The sequence below is a fragment of the Heteronotia binoei genome, chromosome 5, assembly GCF_032191835.1.
Source record: "Heteronotia binoei isolate CCM8104 ecotype False Entrance Well chromosome 5, APGP_CSIRO_Hbin_v1, whole genome shotgun sequence".
Taxonomy (NCBI): Eukaryota; Metazoa; Chordata; class Lepidosauria; order Squamata; family Gekkonidae; genus Heteronotia; species Heteronotia binoei.
In genome coordinates this window covers 8,765,166-8,784,501 of record NC_083227.1, presented here as the reverse complement: position 1 = coordinate 8,784,501, position 19,336 = coordinate 8,765,166, and the positions used below count along the sequence as shown (strand labels likewise).

At 43.6% G+C, this 19,336-nt stretch overlaps 1 pseudogene; it reads left to right on the top strand.

The window, feature by feature from the left end:
• Nucleotides 1-7,878: 7,878 nt before the first annotated feature.
• LOC132571644 (oocyte zinc finger protein XlCOF6-like) lies at nucleotides 7,879-12,615 on the top strand (annotated as a pseudogene).
• Nucleotides 12,616-19,336: the final 6,721 nt, after the last annotated feature.

The window sequence follows — 19,336 nt, the reverse complement described above, 5'->3', positions numbered from 1 at the left end:
GAGCAGAGCTCTGAAACCACTCCCTGGGGGACAATAATCATGGGGACATTTTCCTTCTTTGCCTGTGCTTGGAGGGTCATCTGGGGGGCTGCTGGGGGTCGCAGGGGGTGGAGTAGGGACGGCAGGCTCTGGCCCATCATTTGCAGGCACTGGAGAGAGTCTTGGGGTGGGACATGGACAGATGTGATGTCATGTTGAGGTTGTGTCAGGCTGAAAACCTGGTTTCATTTAATTTAAATTTAATTTGCAATTTATACCCCGCTCTATCCCACAAGGCAGACTCAGGGCGGCTTACAACATCAAAACGTTACAATAACAATAAATAAAACATATCCAATTCAGCATGCTCCAGAGACACTCCTGTCCCCAGAATTGTTCTAGTTATGTCTGATCCAATAGGATGGTGCTATCTCATGCTATTACATCTCCACTCCTCATTTCCCTCCTTGTAGAGCAAACACAACTCTGACGGAAGTCTGAAATACATTGGCAGTATTTATAATTCCTGAGGCTCTTCGGTCCCTGGTGCTTCTCTTCTGCCTCTCTCAGAATGTAGTATAAAGTTTTTTAAAAACGAGTTGAGTGTAGAAAGCAGAAGGTTTCACAACCCTGAGAATAGTGTGTGTGTGAAGCAGGAAACAAACAAGCAAACACCCTCCCTCCCTCCCTTGTTTCAGGAACAGGCAGTGAAGAGATGCTGTTGAGCCGTTGTCGTTTCCAAGGTGTGGGAACAGTCGCTGCACCTCCAATCCAGGTAGGAGAGATGAGCAGGGGGGGCACAGCCTGGGTCCCTCCTCCTTTCTCAGGGGAGCTTTTCCTCCTTCTGTTTCTACAAGGGGTCCGTGAAAGAGATCCTTTGAATGCATTTACCCATCCCAAGCCTTATTTTCTGTACCTTCCCAGATGACTCCCTTCCAGGGTGAGATCTCTGAAGAAAAGGGAATCTTCTTTTTCTTTCAGGGTCCCTTTTCCATGGAGGAGGTGTCTGTCTATTTCACGGAGGCAGAGTGGGCCCTGCTGGATCCAGGACAAAGAGCTCTGTACAGGGAAGTCATGCTGGAGAACTATGGGAACGTGGCCTCTCTGGGTAAGGATCCTTCCTAGGTGCCAAAGGTGCAACTTGCTGCCATTGTGAGGTGGAATTAATCCAAAAATTGAATAGCAATGCGTCATTTTGACCCCCTTCCCACCACTTTGGACGGGGCTGCCATTCTGTGGAAGAGCATCTCCTTTGCATGCAAAAGGTCCCAGGTTCAATCCCCAACATCTCTAATGAAAAGGATCAGGTAGGAGGTGAAATGAAAGACTCTGCCTGGGACCCTGAAGAGCCAATGCTGGACTGTCTGGATGATACTGATGAGGGGTATGTAAAAAAAAAATCGGATTTGGAAATATATGGGGCCAGAAAATTTGGAATACCGTATATTTCCGAATACTGGTACTCGGAATAGCCGTATATATGGTAGATGTGCGGCTATTTCCAAATATACGGCCCCATTATACCCTATGGCCATTGAAGTCAATGGCAAAATAGGGTATATTGGAAGCTGCCTGGAGGGGAGGGGGTTTGAGGGAGATCTCCCAAATTTACATGGGACCTGCAGGGAACTCTCCGCTACAAGCTCCCCAAGTCCCAAAAAGATTGGGCCAGGGGGTCACATTCCAGGGGCACCCAAAGAAGGTGCCCCTATCCCAACATTATACCCTATGGGTCTTTGAAATCAATGGCAACATAGGGCATAATTAGAGGCTACTGGGAAGCAGGGGATTTGAGGGAGAGTCCACCAAACTGCAGGGGATCCGCCGGGGACTCTCCCCTACAAAACCCCAAAATCCCAATTAGATTGGGCCAGGGGGTCCAATTCCTGTGGCACCCAAAGCCAAACCTAACCACACCAGAGAATCTCTATAGGACCCAAATGCACTACATCCATCTATCTACTCTATGAACCCTGCTGGCCTGGAACCAATATAAACCCAGTTGCCAATGTCACTGCCACACAAAACACAATCTGCTCAAGGTCTGCTCTGCAGACCTGGCTGCAGCAAACCCAGATGCCAGCTCTCCAGCCCTGCCCCAAACAACACGGGGAGAGCTGGCCAAGCACAACAAGCATGCTGGTTCTGGTCTCTCACCCAGGTGCCAGCTTCCCTGCCACAGAACACACAATCTACAGATGCCAGCTCTCCAGCCCTGCCCCAAACAACACAACTCTCAAAACAAGAGATCCAAACAACAACAACAGATCCAAACAGATCACTGAGAAAAAGCCAAGAAACTCAACTGTTAAAAAAGTGACCTTTTCAACAATAAAAAACCTGAGGCCAAATCAGTCAACAACACCCCCCCCCCCAAAAAAAAAAACCACCCCAGAACCAGGAAAAGGGACAACAGGACACGATGCAAAACCAGCAACAACAGAGAATAGATCTAAACAGATCACCGAGAAAAGGCCAACAGCCTCAACTGTTAAAATGAAAATTAGGCCAAACAGCCCCTCCCCCAAGAACCAGAACCAGAAGAGAAAAGGAACAACAGCAGCACAACACAGCAGCAACAAATCAAACACAGAATCCTTTTAAAGCAGTAAAAAACTTTACTTTTAACAATACAGGAACTTTTCCAACCCCTCCCCTCCCCCAAAAAAAACCTTCACCCTAACCCCAGGAAATCATCTGTTCTCCTGATCAATCTGTCTTCTGATTGCTGCCTGAAGACAATTGATAAGGACTAAATAGGGCTCTTGTACGTGTTGACAGACAGTTGCAAAACTATGGGCTGACCACCCTTTTACAGCAGGGGTTGCAATAGGGAGCACAGATTGAGCTTCAATAGTACGGAACTGTCCAGATCCATAGAGTTGTTCAGCAGTATAAGACCCATTGGAGCCACACCCTTGAGCATCAGCCAAATTACAATATTCACTGTCCCATGCCACATAGTGTTCAGGAGTTAACATCATCCTTATCATATTTTTCCAATCTTGCGGAATCCCAGTGTATCCATTAGAGATTCCTTCTAAAGGACTTTGCACATTGGTTTCCCCTATGCCCATATTTTTAATAGCCTTTTGAGTTTCACCGAAGACAGAGTGGGGCAACACAGTATAGGTAACAACTTACTGCCAGTTCTCATTCTGTGCATATATTACTGGGCATACTGATACAAGGTCAGGCACCTCTTCCCTTGTCAAATGCACAGGGCGAATAGACAGCATTTCTGCCAATTCTGGGACATCTTCCAATTTTGCCTGATCAAGTTCCTTCTCCAAAACTTCACAGACCATGCGTTCCAGGGCGTTAGATGGTGGGCCTACGGGTGGATCTGTTGGTGGAGGAGGGGGAGAAGGAGGAGGAAGAAGAAGAGGGGCAGGGGGCACAAGTTGGACACCAGTGCCTTTTAGGGGACAATCTTTGGAGAGCTGGCTTGGGTTAGAAACGGGCATAAATTTCTCTACTGCATACCTGCATTTATGCCAGACTTGCAGCCGTTTAATAGAAGCTTGGGGCTCTGTGTGAAAGGTCTTCCCTATCTTCTCCCAGTCCTGAAGTTTAAAAGAACCTCCCTTCGGATTCCAGGGGCATTGCTTACTGATCTCTTGTAACAGAGACTTAAGTTAGCCAGAAGACACGGACCCGCCGGACATTTGGATCAGAAACTTTAATTCACCTAAATGTTTCTGCTCGGACTGAGAGAACCTTCCACCCATACTTACCAAATGAAAGGGGTCGTTTTAGAACGACAGAGTGCGCACTTCGGGGCCGTAATCCAGGCGTTTGATAAGTAGGAGCTGAGGTGCTGGGCTGTGCCAGCTGATACCTGAAAGCAGGAGCTTTGTCCCGGGAGCTGAGCTGTTCCTGCTTCGGGAGCTGAGGCGTCCCTGTTCGGGCGCCACTTGAAGGAATCAGGCGACACATGTAGGTTCAGGAAGAAGAGAGGTCTGACTTCTTCAGCCAACCCTCACTTTTATTTTTACATCCTGACTTGAAGCTAAATTTACCCTTAGTCCATAGTGCTTAAACAAATAACAGGAACCATCTGTTCGCTGGAAGCAGACCATTGTTTACAAGATGCAATATAGTCATCAATTTGTCAATACTGCCAGGCTCAGCATAAAGAGAATGGTTGAACACGGATGTGAGATGCCTGTGCCCTGTTGACTCTTCAGCCACAATAGGAATATGGGAGCTCCCAGGCTGGTATGCCAAACACCCGGTCTCACCCACGTTCCTGTTTGTGGTCTTTGTGAGACTTGAGAACCAAGCAGTTTCTCAGGGCATGAGATTCCCACAGTTAAAAAAGAAAGGGAAAGTGAAAACATCTGCCTGAGACCCTGGGGAACTGCTGTAGGCCTGAGGCTTCTGACTTCAGTGAGCCGAGGGTCTGATTCAGGCTAAGGGCACTTCATGTGTCCAGGTGGGTCTTCTTGCAGATGGGCGACTAAGGACAGTGTTGTGGCCATCCCTCAATCCAGAGAAGATATATTGACCTGAGACAAAGTGGATGAAAGTCCCTCAGAAGGACTCTGGGAGGCTTCAGATCCTTCTTGCTCTGTTTCCAGCCTTCATAACACACCCTTCCCTCTGGATAGAATTACCTTTGCTCTGCCTGTGATCTGGAAATGATCCTGTGAAGAATCAAAGCTTGGGTCCCCCTGGATCACGTCTCTTTCTACTTGAGCAACACCCTATTAAGGACTTAAAGATAAGACATCACAAAACAGCACGGTTTCTGCAGTTCAGCAACAGTAAAACAAAAACAAAAAGCTAACTATTCTGTCTAAGATAGGAAGCACCTAAACAGCACTCTTTGTTGCAGCATCAGTATTGCAACTGGAGCCTAATGTACTCCAGAGAGATGTATTCCTCATGATGCAGCAAGGAAACTTCCAGGTGTACTAGCATCCCAGGAGCATAAAGTTAGCCTGGCTTCCCTCTCATCCATGCCCATATTATACTTTCTGCCTCTTTAGGATCAGGTGGTTTGAATGACCCAATCAAAGCTCCTGCTGGATGGAATTGTCCAGAGCCTGTCAGCAGCATCCGCTGCGGCGGCTCCCCCACTAGGCAAACTGGCCGGTTGCCTAGGGCACCAGCAGGGTGGGGGCGGAAAATTTGGCCTCACCCCCTCCCCCAAGGCAAATGCCTACATTGCCCCCCACCTCCTCCTCCCTTCCTTCCTCACCCCACGTCAGTTTCAATGCCTCTCCCATTCAGGAAGTGGGGAGGGGAGAAGTCAGTGGCAGCGGGGCCGCCCTTTCAGGATGCTGGTCCTGACAGATTGCGAGCGCGGCCCCATGGTGCGGTTTTACCTGCTGATCAAGTTAGCGGCCGAGGGAGGGCTTTAGATAGCTCGAACGTGGCGCTAGAACCAGTTCCGGCATTGAAATCGACATAAGGTTGGGAAAGGAGGGAAGAGGAGGAGTCTCAGCGAGGAGGGGGGGTACTGAGCTGTGGGGGGGAGCAGAGAGCCACGGGGGGACACTGTGGGGGAGGGCGCCAGGCATCGAGTCTGCCTAGGGAGCCATGGGGCATCGGGCCACCCCTGAGCATCCTCATACCCTCAGTGTCCTGTTTGCAGAACAGGATAAAGGTTCTCACGATTAACCAGTGACCACATTCTGGGATCTGGCCTTAAAAGAAACCATGGTGTTAACTGCAGAGAGGCTCAAATTATGAACACCCACAAATCACACCAGACCACATCACAATACCTGTGACCCTTGGGGGAAGTAGGATTCTATGGCATTCTGCTTATACTGGTTCAGATTCCGGGCTTTGATCTGGAGTGTGGTGCTGACCTTCCAGAAGAATTCTTAGTCTTTAATATCTTTCCTTCCCCATGTAAGACTGATGGCTTTCTCTCTCTCTGTCTCCCTCTCTCTCTGCAAATGAAGCCAAAAGTATAAGAGAAACTGGCGGAGAAAGAGAACGGCCTTGCATTCGAAGACCTATTTCAGGGTTCTTCTAGAGGAGCGTTTCCCAACAGCAGGGTCTGGACCCGGCACTCGGCCACGCCGGCCTCAGTGCCAGGTCGCGGTTCAACCGGTGGTCTGCCATCCCCCCTCTGCGCCTCCTTTCCAAAGCATTACGCCCCCCTTATGACTCCTCTCTACCCCCTCAGGTCAATTTCAGGCTGCTTAACGCGTACCTTCCTCCCCTGCATGGAAAATGGCACTGAACTCTCACTCAGCGCGGGAACAGGTCGAACAAACATCCAAAAAGGCCGCCGCTGCTCCCTCCCCTACGCTTCCTTCCGATCCAGGAAGTGCGGGGGAGGGAGCAGCAGTGGTGGCCTTTTCGGACGTATGTTTAACCTGCTGCCGGTCTGTTGCCGCGCTGAGTGAGAGCTCAGCGTCGCTTTCCCCACCGACCAGGAAGGAGGGACGCATTAACCAGCCTAAAACTGACCTGGGCGGGGGGAGGGAAGGAGGAGGAGGTGGGGGGGGGGAACTAGGCCTGACTTCCCTTGGCCAGCTGGGTCAGGGGACCCAGGCCTGCTTGTGCTACTGGAGTTAGCAGTTTAAAAGGTGAGTTGCTCCCATCCCGTTTCTTTCCATTTTTCTTTTTCTCTATTTTTCTTCCTTTTATCCCTCCTTTCACTCCATCCCTCCCTTTTCCTTCCATCCTATTTCCTTTCTCTTTCTTTCTTTTTTCTCTGTTTCCAACTCTGTCCCCTCCCTTTCGTTCTTTCTTTTTCTTTCTGTCAGTCAGTCTTTCGTTTTCCCTGTTTGCTTTATTTCTCACTCCCCTTCCTCTCTCTCTCTGTCAGTTAGTCTTTTACTTTGTCTCTTTCCCTCCTTTCCTCGCTTCCTTGCCATTGCTAATATGAGTGGGGGGGGGGTAAGCTTGAAATGCCCCGCCATTTCATGTTTTCCCAGTCTGCCATTTTATGTTTCCCTTTCTTTTTCTCTTTCTCACTTTTTTTTCTCTCTTTCTTTCTCTTTCTCTCTTTCTTTCTCTTTTCTTTCTCTCTTTCTCTCTCTCTTTCTTTTTCTTTCTTTCTTTCTTTCTTTCTTTCTTTCTTTCTTTCTTTCTTTCTTTCTTTCTTTCTTTCTTTCTTTCTTTCTTTCTTTCTTTTTCTCTCTCTCTCTTCTCTCTCTCTCCTTCCCCCCCACCCACCATTTCATGTTTTCCAAGGCTGAGAGCATTTTATATTTTTAGTTTTCTGCTGTGTGATCCATGTGCTTTTTCTTGATGTTTTATTTTAAAAATTGCATTGCAAAATCCAACTATTCTCCTACTTTTCCTAAACAAAACATTGGAATAATTTTAGGCTTGTTTGTACATCATTTCCTATCTCCCTCCTCCACCCTCAAAGTCTCCACCCCCAAATTTTAATGGGCCACGAAGGAGAAGTGTAAAAATAACCAAGCCACAGAGGGAAAAAGTTTGGGAAACTCTATTCTAGAGACTCCCAAGAGCATATTTCCTTCTCAAATGAGTTGGTTCAGAGTGAGTGACCTTCACTCATGTCAGGAGAACAGGCCAGAAATAACCATATGAGATTCCTGATTCCCTTCTGAGCCACGTTTGGTCTGGTACAATCGTAGAGGCCGGTGGTTAAGGAGGGAGGGAGGCCATAATCTGGAGGCTCAGAAGCTGCTTCTGAGCTAGATTAACTTCTTCATGGGTGGGGGAGGTATCCTTAAATACTAGATATTCTTGGGGGAAGGTGGAGGGTTTATGCAGTCCCATAGATGCCTTTGGATCTTGCCAGCCTTCCCAAGTGCTAACAGTTTCTCTCTCTTTATTCCAGCAGACGATGATCAGAGGAATGAGGAGGGTGAGAAACTTCATCAGGAAATGCCGGATAAGGATAAAAATGAAGACTTGAATGAAAATCAACAGCATCAGAAAGCCCACACAGGGGAGAAACCTTTTGAATGTTCAGTGTGTGGAAAGAGATTCAGTCAGAGTGGCTGTCTTCAAAGGCATCTGAGAATACACACAGGAGAGAAGCCTTTTGAATGCTCAGTGTGTGGAAAGAGATTCAATGAGAATGGCAGTCTTCAAAGGCATCAGAGAACGCACACAGGGGAGAAGCCTTTTGAATGTTCCGAGTGTGGAAAGAGATTCATTACGAGTGATCATCTTCAAAAGCACCATAGAACCCACACAGGGGAGAAGCCTTTTGAATGTTCCGAGTGTGGAAAGAGATTTATTACGAGCTATCATCTTCAAACACATCAGAGAACCCACTCAGGGGAAAAGCCTTTTGAATGCTCAGAGTGTGGAAAGAGATTCCATCGGAGTAGCGGTCTTCAAATACATCAGAGAACCCATACAGGGGAAAAGCCTTTTGATTGCTCAGAGTGTGGTAAGACATTCAATTGGATTGGGAATCTTCAAGAGCATCAGAGAACCCACACAGGGGAGAAGCCTTTTGAATGCTCAGTGTGTGGAAAGAGATTCATTATGAGTTATCATCTTCAAAAGCACCAGAGAACTCACACAGGGGAGAAGCCTTTTGAATGCTCGGAGTGTGGAAAGAGATTCAGTCAGAATTGCAGTCTTCAAACGCATCAGAGAACCCACACAGGGGAGAAGCCTTTTGAATGCTCAGTGTGTGGAAAGAGATTCAGTCACAATGACAGTCTTCAAACGCATCAGAGAACCCACACAGGGGAGAAGCCTTTTAAATGCTTGGAGTGTGGAAAGAGTTTCAGTAGAAGGGGCAGTCTTCAAACGCATCAGAGAACCCACACAGGGGAGAAGCCTTTTGAATGCTCAGTGTGTGGAAAGAGATTCAGTGAGAATGGCAGTCTTCGAACGCATCAGAGAACCCACACAGGGGAGAAGCCTTTTGAATGCTCATTGTGTGGAAAGAGATTTAGTTCGAGTGGCAGTCTTCAAAAACATCAGAGAACCCACATAAGGGAGAAATCTTTTGAATGTTCAGAGTGTGGAAAGATATTCAGTAACAGTAGCCATCTTCAAACACATCAGAGGACCCACACAGGGGAGAAGCCTTTTAAATGCTCGGAGTGTGGAAAGAGATTCAGTCGGAGTGACAGTCTTCAAACGCATCAGAGAACCCACACAGGGGAGAAGCCTTTTGAATGCTCAGTGTGTGGAAAGAGATTCAGTCAGAGTAGCACTCTTAAACTGCACCAGAGAACCCACACAGGGGAGAAGCCTTTTGAATGTTCAGAGTGTGGAAAGAGATTCATTACGAGTGATCATCTTCAAAAGCACCAGAGAACCCACACAGGAGAGAAGCTTTTTGAATGCTCTGAGTGTGGAAAGAGATTCACTACAAAACACCATCTTCAGTATCATCAGAGAACTCACGCACCAGAGAAGCATAATCCTCTTTAAAAGGTGTCTCTGCCTGCGGCCCTCACTACAGCCTCTGGCAGCAGATTCCACATTTTAATCACTTGTTGTTTAAAGGAGTATTTCCTTTTGCCCAGCCTTAGTCTACTGCCCGTCAGGTTCATTGGATTCCCAGAAGGTCTAATAGTTTTTTTTGGGGGGGGGGATGTCTTTCTGTCAACTCTCTTCACCCCCTGCATAATTTTATAAACCGCCATCAGGCCCTTAATTGCCTGTCTTCTAAACTGAGTAGTCCCAGACCTACACTGAAGAGAAAATCACATCAATGGGGCTTAGCAGAGATGATCCGACCCTTTTTTTTTTCAGAGAAGCATGTTTTTGTCATGATTAAACAGAGATTGACATGGAGATTCAAGACCTTAGAAGTCTTGCTCCTGGGCATTGCTCTCCCATGAACTGGAGAGTTCCTTTTAGTTGTTTACTTGCTGAGTATTTTTCTTGTTTGATTGACTCCCGTATTCGAAGGGCGTTTATGTTGTCCCATTTTAATGTGCTTCCTTCTGCCGTGTTATATGGGAAGTTTAAAAAAAAATACCATTCTTTGATAGGCTCTGTCCCTGTGGACTGAAGGAACAGACCATGTACTTTTATTCTGTAGATTCTACTGTGATTTACGTGCATCTTATCTGGATCCTATATTGCAAGCCCCGGAGGGTAAATCTGATGAAAGCAAGATAGTAAGCTTACTAGCCTCAAATAAGGCTGAAACCATCGAAGTGGTAGCAAACTTCCTATAAAGGTAAAGGTAGTCCCCTGTGCAAGCACCAGTCGTTTCCGACTCTGGGATGACGTTGCTTTCACAACGTTTTCACGGCAGACTTTTTACGGGGTGGTTTGCCATTGCCTTCCCCAGTCATCTACGCTTTCCCCCCAGCAAGCTGGGTACTCATTTTACCGACCTTGGAAGGATGGAAGGCTGAGTCAACCTCGAGCCGGCTACCTGAAGCAGCTTCCGCTGGAATCAAACTCCGGTCGCAAGTAGAGGGCTCCAACAGCAGTATTGCAGTTTTACCACTCTGCGCCACGGGGTAAACTTCTTTTACTGTGCTTATAAGAGGAGAAGTCTGTTTAGAATGTTTTATTAACCTCCTTTCCCCCCCTGCTTCCTTGATTTGATACTGTCGTTGTTATGTCAATGAAGATTCTGTGAATTGTGTTTGTGAGTAGTCCCAGACCCTTCAACCTTTCCTCACAGGAAACTTTTTCCACCCGCTAAACACCCAGTGAATGAACATTTCTGGTTTGCCACAGGTCGATGTAGAAGCCTCAGACCCCTCAAAACAACTCTTTGTTCTCTAAATTCACTCAGGAGCCCAGAGGCTGCAGAGTTCTGTGATGGGAAGTTTGGCCATAGGCGGCTTTATAAGGACATCAGCCCGATTCATGGAGGAAGTCAAAATGAAGGGAATCGGAACATCCCCTGTGTGGGTGCATTAAGTGCCTCAAGCCCCCTGCCTGCAATTTCCCAGTGGAGGCAATAACCCCCTCCTCCTTCTGGGTGCCAGTTAGCATCCTGAAGCTGGTTGGGCTTAGACTGTGGTCTCGTTCTCTCTGCTCCTAAAGAGGCTGCCTGCCGCTCTGAATTTGGGACGTTTGCTTGTCACACAGGATCACCCCTTCACTGTCCTGCCTTATGTTTTCCTTTGGGATTTGTAGAAGTTCTGCCTACAGACCCTGGTTTCAAATTGTGGATCATCAGAAGAGACAATACACTGGAAGTTGTTTTTGTGCCCTGGGAGTTGCAGCTTTAGAGAACAAGAAATGGAGAGGGGAGGAAGATTGCTGTCTTGAGCTGTGTGTGTCAGGATAGGGGGGAAGAGAGGCCTGTGTCTCCAGTGCTGAAAGTTAAGGTGATTTTGGTATCTTGAGACTTGCAGCTTTAAAAGTAAAAGTGCAAGCATCAAGTTGTTACCGACCCCTGGGGTGATGTCACAGCATTATGTTTTCCTGGCAGACTTTTTACAGGATGGTTTGCTCTTGCCTTCCCCAGTCATCTACGCTTTATCCCCAGCAAGCTGGATACTCATTTTACCCACCTCAGAAGGATGGAAGGCTTGAGTCGTTTCCCTGAACGCACTTCCGCTGGGATTGAACTCGGGTCGTGAGCAGAGCTTGGACTGCAGTACCGCAGCTGACCATTCTGCACCACCGGGCAGCTTTAGAAAAGAAGAATATCTGGGAATAGCCTTTTCACCTATTGTTTCTGTGTGGATGTATGATTGGGGAGAGTAGATAAAGCTGCTTCATGAAATATGGCAAGAGAGGCGATTCCGCTCTCCTGGATTGTACTTCAATCAAACAAAGGCTCCCACAATTTCAGGTCAGGGTATGTGAGATGCTGGAGTGTACTGTGGATTCTGAGAGGCATTTGACGATTTCCTAGTGTGTATCCAGTATGTAAGTGGTGTAATTAACAATACTCCCTCTAAGCCGTGAAGTCTTGTGTGCAAAAATTCTACTTTGTGCGCTAATGGCATTAAATTGTGAGGTACTGCATAGATTAGTTTGCTCTGGGGCCATTTTTCCTGAACTAAGACAAAACTGTGTGAGCCAGAGACTATAAAACTTAGAACTAGATCACACTAATTGAGCTGAGAGGAAGCATTGGTTGTTAAGAGGGTTTGTCTAAGATTAGGGAGTTGTGTTGTTCAGTCACACAGTCGAGTCCAGATGAAAGTTAGAGAGTCTCTTCTTAATACGAGAGTTATAACATTGGAAAATCGTTGGAGGGCCCTCAACCTGAAATTTAGAGGAATTAAGGGAGGGGCGGAAGAAAATATGGGCATTGCAACTTTCATTGCCAAATGGCTGGCTAGAGCATTACCTCAAGAAAATGGCGTGGCCCCTGCTATTACAAAAACCATGTGTCTGGGACCGTTAGTGTCGGCGCAAAGTGGAAAGCCAATAGATATACTGGTTCAGTTTGTGTACCCTACAACCAGAGCTAAGATACTCCAGGAAGCCAGGAAAAAAGGTGCTTTAAATTACGATGGACAAAAGGTGCTGGTACTGTTGGATCTGCCGGCTGCGGCTTTAGAAAAAAGGAAAAAGCTAAAATTCTTCGCCACCAAGCTGTATAACGAGAAAATCCGATTCCGGTGGAGCCCTATTTCTGACATTCTAGTCTACAAGGGAGGTGCACTTTTTAAGGCATCGGACATAGAAACAGGAAAACTATTAGACAACCTGAACATCAAGCTGTCCAAAAGAGAAGAAGAAGATTTGCGCGCCTTCCTCCCTGTGTTGGAGGAACAACAAACCCCTGCCGCGCCTTGAACCACTGACGTACTAAAAAGCAAGATTATAGTAACGACCTTCTGCCTGGTTTAATATAGATAGAATTATTGAAACCCTTATATGCCTTAATGTACCATAAGTTGTTTAAAAAAATTTTAGAGGATGTTTCTAAACTGATTACTATTAGTACCTTGAATTAGAGCTGGGTATACCTTGTATTTAAAAATTATAGCTAACAAATTTTTGTTCCCTGTAACCTTATAATTTTAAAGGAGATTTTGATTGGTCAAAATGGAGGAAGAAGATTTAAGCGCCCTTTTTTTGCCGGCGTTGGAAGACCAGCGAACCCAGGCTGCAATTTGAATTACTGTAATGACATACGAGACCACAAGAGGGCAACAGCATCCTGACTGGTTTGAATAAGTTTAATATAGATAGAACTACAGAAGCCCTTATATGTTTTAATGTATTATAAGTTTTTAAAGTTTTTTTAGAGTGAGTTTTTTCAAATTGATTACTATTGACACCTTGAAATAGAGTTGGGTATATCTTGTAATTAAGAAGTATAGCTAATGAATATTTGTTTCCTGTTTTTTATAATCTTAAAAGAAGACTTGATTGATATAAGAGGTAAAATTAATTTAATATTTAATGGTTACAAAATTAATGAATTTGAAAACCGATGGTATCTAGGAATCTATTATAGGTTAATGAAAACTCATTTACAATTTTGAAATAATAACTTAAAAGGTGACTACAGCTCAAAGGAAACTTATGTAAATAGTATGAGGCAAAATTAATTTATTGGTTTAATGATTAGAAAATTAATGAATTTGAATACTGTTGGTAATAAGGTCGGTTTTGATGGTTAAAAACTGATACATTTATGTATTGTTGAAGTATAAAAATCTGTTGGTGACTGTTGAAATTCCATCTACAGTGTTTGAAGAATGGTTAATAAGGAAACTAAGCTATGTAAACAATTAAGTGCTCTTGTGTTATATTGAGTACTTTATATCCATAAAACATTGGATTTAATCTTTTTGGGAAAGCAAAAAAAGTGGAATCAATTCTGTTGGCCATTGACGCGGAGAAGGCCTTTGATAAGGTGGAGGTCCCTTATTTACTTACTTTACTACAGCATATGGGCTTTGGTCCAAAATTCTTAACCTCCATTGAATCCCTATATGCCAAACCAAAAGCACAAATTTATGTGAATAATTATAGATCAAAAGATTTTAATTTATATAGGGATACAAGGCAAGGGTGTCCCTTGTCACCCATTTTATTTGCACTCTCCATAGAACCATTGGCTTTTGCTGTACGGAATGAGACATTAATAAGGGGCGATCCTGGATTTGGTCTAAGTAATGCCCAAGACTTGGTGAGAGATGTAAAAGTGATTGCGCCGCTTGGGAGCAGTGACCATAATGTTATTGATTTCACCGTTTGTATAAATAGGGAGTTGTCCAAAAGGACCGCCACAACCACGTTTAACTTTAAAAGGGGTAAATACACTGAGATGAGGAGGCATGTGAGGAGGAAACTGAAAGGAAAGGTAAATACAGTCAAAACCCTTGGGGAAGCTTGGAGGCTATTTAAAACCACAATCCTAGAAGCTCAGATAAAATATATACCACAAGTTAGGAAAGGCACAAACAGGTATAAGAAAAGGCCTTCATGGTTAACAAACAAAGTAATGGAAGCTGTAAAAGGTAAGAAGGACTCCTTTAAGCGGTGGAAAACCAGTCCAAGTGAGATTAGTAAAATGGAACACAGGCTGTGGCAAATCAAATCCAAGACTGTGATCAGGCAGGCAAAAAGGGACTATGAGGAGCATATTGCAAAAAACATAAAGACCAACAATAAAACTTTCTTCAAATATATTAGAAGTAGGAAACCAGCCAGGGAGGCAGTGGGGCCCTTGGATGACCATGGGGTAAAAGGATTACTGAAGGAGGATAGGGAAATGGCTGAGAAGCTAAATGAATTTTTTGCCTCCGTCTTCACTGTAGAAGACGAGAACTTTTTGCCCACCCCAGAACCACTAATTTTGGAAGGGGTGTTGAAAGACCTGAGTCAGATTGAGGTGACAAAAGAGGAGGTCCTACAACTGATAGACAAATTAAAAACTAATAAGTCACCGGGTCCGGATGGCATACATCCGAGAGTTCTGAAAGAACTCAAAGTTGAACTTGTGGATCTTCTAACAAAAATCTGTAATCTTTCATTGAAATCTGCCTCCGTTCCTGAGGACTGGGAGGTAGCAAATGTCACCCCCATCTTTAAAAAAGGTTCCAGAGGAGATTCGGGAAATTACAGGCCAGTCAGTCTGACTTCAATACCGGGAAAGTTGGTAGAAACCATTATCAAGGACAGAATGAGTAGGCACATTGATGAACACGGGTTATTGAGGAAGACGCAGCATGGGTTCTGCAAGGGAAGATCTTGCCTCACTAACCTGTTGCATTTCTTTGAGGGGGTGAACAAACATGTGGACAAAGGAGACCCGATAGATGTTGTTTACCTTGACTTCCAGAAAGCTTTTGATAAAGTTCCTCATCAAAGGCTCCTTAGAAAGCTTGAGAGTCATGGAGTAAAAGGACAGGTCCTCTTGTGGATCAAAAACTGGCTGAGTAATAGGAAGCAGAGAGTGAGTATAAATGGGCAGTCTTCGCAGTGGAGGACGGTAAGCAGTGGGGTGCCGCAGGGCTCGGTACTGGGTCCCATGCTCTTTAACTTGTTCATAAATGATTTAGAGTTGGGAGTGAGCAGTGAAGTGGCCAAGTTTGCGGATGACACTAAATTGTTCAGGGTGGTGAGAACCAGAGAGGATTGTGAGGAACTCCAAAGGGATCTGTTGAGGCTGGGTGAGTGGGCGTCAACGTGGCAGATGTGGTTCAATGTGGCCAAGTGCAAAGTAATGCACATTGGGGCTAAGAATCCCAGCTACAAATACAAGTTGATGGGGTGTGAACTGGCAGAGACTGACCAAGAGAGAGATCTTGGGGTCATGATAGATAACTCACTGAAAGTGTCAAGACAGTGTGCGTTTGCAATAAAAAAGGCCAACGCCATGCTGGGAATTATTAGGAAGGGAATTGAAAACAAATCAGCCAGTATCATAATGCCCCTGTATAAATCGATGGTGCGGTCTCATTTGGAGTACTGTGTGCAGTTCTGGTCGCCGCACCTCAAAAAGGATATTATAGCATTAGAGAAGGTGCAGAGAAGGGCAACTAGAATGATTAAAGGGCTGGAGCACTTTCCCTATGAAGAAAGGTTGAAACGCTTGGGACTCTTTAGCTTGGAGAAACGTCGACTGCGGGGTGACATGATAGAGGTTTACAAGATAATGCATGGGATGGAGAAAGTAGAGAAAAAAGTACTTTTCTCCCTTTCTCACAATACAAGAACTCGTGGGCATTTGATGAAATTGCTGAGCAGACAGGTTAAAACGGATAAAAGGAAGTACTTCTTCACCCAAAGGGTGATTAACATGTGGAATTCACTGCCACAGGAGGTGGTGGCGGCCACAAGTATAGCCACATTCAAGAGGGGTTTAGATAAAAATATGGAGCACAGGTCCATCAGTGGCTATTAGCCACAGTGTATGTGTGTATATAACATTTTTGCCACTGTGTGACACAGAGTGTTGGACTTGATGGGCCGTTGGCCTGATCCAGCATGGCTTCTCTTATGTTCTTATGTTAAGTGGTATTACAGTAGGAAAAGAGGAGCATAAATTAAGTCTGTTTGCAGATGATGCTGTATTTTATCTCACTAACCCCTTTCAGTCGATTACTTCACTACTTCATCGTATCAAAAAATTTAGTGCGATATCTGGTTTTACTATCAATGACACAAAATCTGAATTGTACCCTATTTTTTTGTCCCCAACTTCCAAATTAGAATTATCAAATGCTTTTCCTTTCAAATGGGTTCAAAAATCTATTCGACACTTGGGCATCCAAATACCATTAAACCTGCAGGATCTCCATGCAGTCAATTATAAACTAATAGATAACTCTATTAAAACACATCTAGAAAAATGGAATAAACTCAATCTAACCTTATTAGAAAAAATTGACACGATTAAAACCTTCGTTCTGCCTAAATATTTGTTTTTATTCTATAATCTACCGTGCTATATTACACCCAAAGAATTCAGAGACAGACAAAATATCTTTTCCAAATTTTTATGGTCACATAAAAGACCAAGATTTCAGTTTAAATTAATGACGAGGCCAACAAAACAGGGGGGATTGAGCTTGCCAAACGTAGAGGCTTACTACTTAGCTGCCAACTTAAAAAATATATTATGTTACGCAGTGAAAGATTGTGACAAAGCTTGGGTAAAAATTGAAGCATCCTATTTAGCAGGGGACCACTTATGGGAAGCTATTTGGAATACACCAAATGATAGACACTTTAGTGCTGATGACAATCCCTATTTATCCTTAACATTGAAAATCTGGGATAAACATAAAAAAACTCTAATACCATCCATCTCACCGATGGAAAGTTTCTTGGGACAAGCATGGTTTAAACCAGGCCGCGAAACTAAGGACTTTAAAGTTTGGAGAGATGCTGGTATATACCAATTTCGAGACATCATTAAAAATAAACAAATGCTAACTAAAACACAATTGGAAACTCTATATAAAATATCGATCCCATGGTTCCGGTACCAGCAACTGCATTATATCTTGCATAACCCCAGGATTACAGATGTAATTGACAGGTCATTAACAACCTTTGAAAACCTGTTGAGAAGGAATCCAAAGCAAGCTAAAACTTTAACATCAACTATTTATAACCTGCTCAATGCTAAAGATTGGACCGCAACTACAAGCCAGCAGAAAGCCTGGGAGAAGGATTGTGGCATATTATTTACTTTAGAACAATGGCAGACCATTTGGGAATCTCCACTCTATACCACATATTCATTAAATTTGAAACTCCAAAATTATAAATTATTTTCACGGTGGTATTTGACACCTAAACAACTTTTTTTTATCACATATAAAGCCTACCCCTGAGTGTTGGAAGAAATGCAAGCAGGAAGGGTCATTTTTTGCATTGTTGGTGGCTGTGCCCGGAAATTAATAAATTTTGGAATGAAATTAAACCCATAATAGATAACGTCATAGAGGGTGATATCCCCTTTACTCCAGAATCCTTTCTTTTAAATTACTGGCCTAATATGAAACTTTCTCAGTTAAAAAAAGAACTGGCAACGCTTCTATTGATGGCAGCCAAGCTTTTGATAGCCCAGTATTGGAAGCGAGATGTGTCTCCCAACAAACAGCAATGGATGTCCAAAGTATGGGAAGTAGCAGCTTTAGACAAATTAGCCATACAAATAAGGGTACTTGATATACAGCAGAAGAACAATAATTTTGTTGAGAAATGGTTCCCCTTTTTTATTTTATAAATTCAGAAGAAGACTTTGAAAAGCATATTCCAACGAAATATATTAATTTATCGTACTATTGAAAAATCTTTTCTAAATCCCATGCTATATAATGAATGAGAATTTATTGGAAATAAGGATGATAGATGCAACATTGTGAAATGATAGAAACTCTAGAGGTGCTCTGCTCAGTGTTAATGATAATTAGGCCATGAATATAGTCTGTGTATTGTATTGTAATTGTCTTGTCGTTGAGGGTGTATTAAGGTTGTTGGTTATATTTGAAAAATTAATAAAAAATTTAAAGTTTAAAAAAAAATATCCCAAGATCTTAGAAATCTCTTGCTGAATCATCTGCCAAAACATTTTAGCTCTTTCACAAGTCCACCACATATAGTAGAAAGAACCTTCATACTTTTTACATTTCCAACATCTGTCTGGCATCTTGTTATTCATCTTTGCTAGTTTTTTTAAGAGTCATATACCATCTATACATCATCTTAAAACAGTTTTCTTTAATACTTTGACATGTTGAAAGTTTCATAGAGTTCTTCCACAAATATTCCCAAGTTTCCATCTGTATTTCTTTATTTACATTAATTGCCCATTTAATCATTTGAGATTTCACTACTTCATCTTCTGTAGACCATTGTAGAAGTAATTTATATACTTTTGAAATTAATTTATCATTGTCTCCAAACAGAACTTTTTCCATTTCTGTTTGCTGTTTCCTTATTCCTTCAGCTTTAATATCATTCTGCACCAAGCTCTTTATTTGTTGCATTTGGAACCAATCATAGTTATGATTCAACTCTTCAGCAGTTTTCAGTTCTATTTTGCCACTTTGTATTTTTAATAATTGATTATATGACAACCACTCTTCTTCGCCTATCTCAGCCGTTATTTTTATTACTTCAGCTGGCACTATCCATAAGGGTCTTCTCTCATCTCCATATTTCTTGTATTTCATCCATGTATTTAATAAATTATTCCTTATATAATGGTGAGAGAAAAAACCATCCATCTTCTTTTTTCCATAATACAAATACGCGTGCCAGCCAAATTTATTTCCGTGACCTTCAGTTGGAAGGCAACAGTCAGAATTTAAATCTCCACAGCCACAAAGCACGCTATGGGACCTCGGTCCAGTCACACACTCAGGCTACGTTATGGGAGGGAAAGGGGGGGGGCAGGAGTATTTCCTTTCATACAGGATTTCCACAGCTTGTCGCAGTGAAGCAGTTCCCAACATCTTTCTTTCCACAAGGTCCTCTTTCTTTGACAGTCAGACTATGACAAGTGAATAAAATTATATATTTTTAAACCACATTATAAATTGTGGAT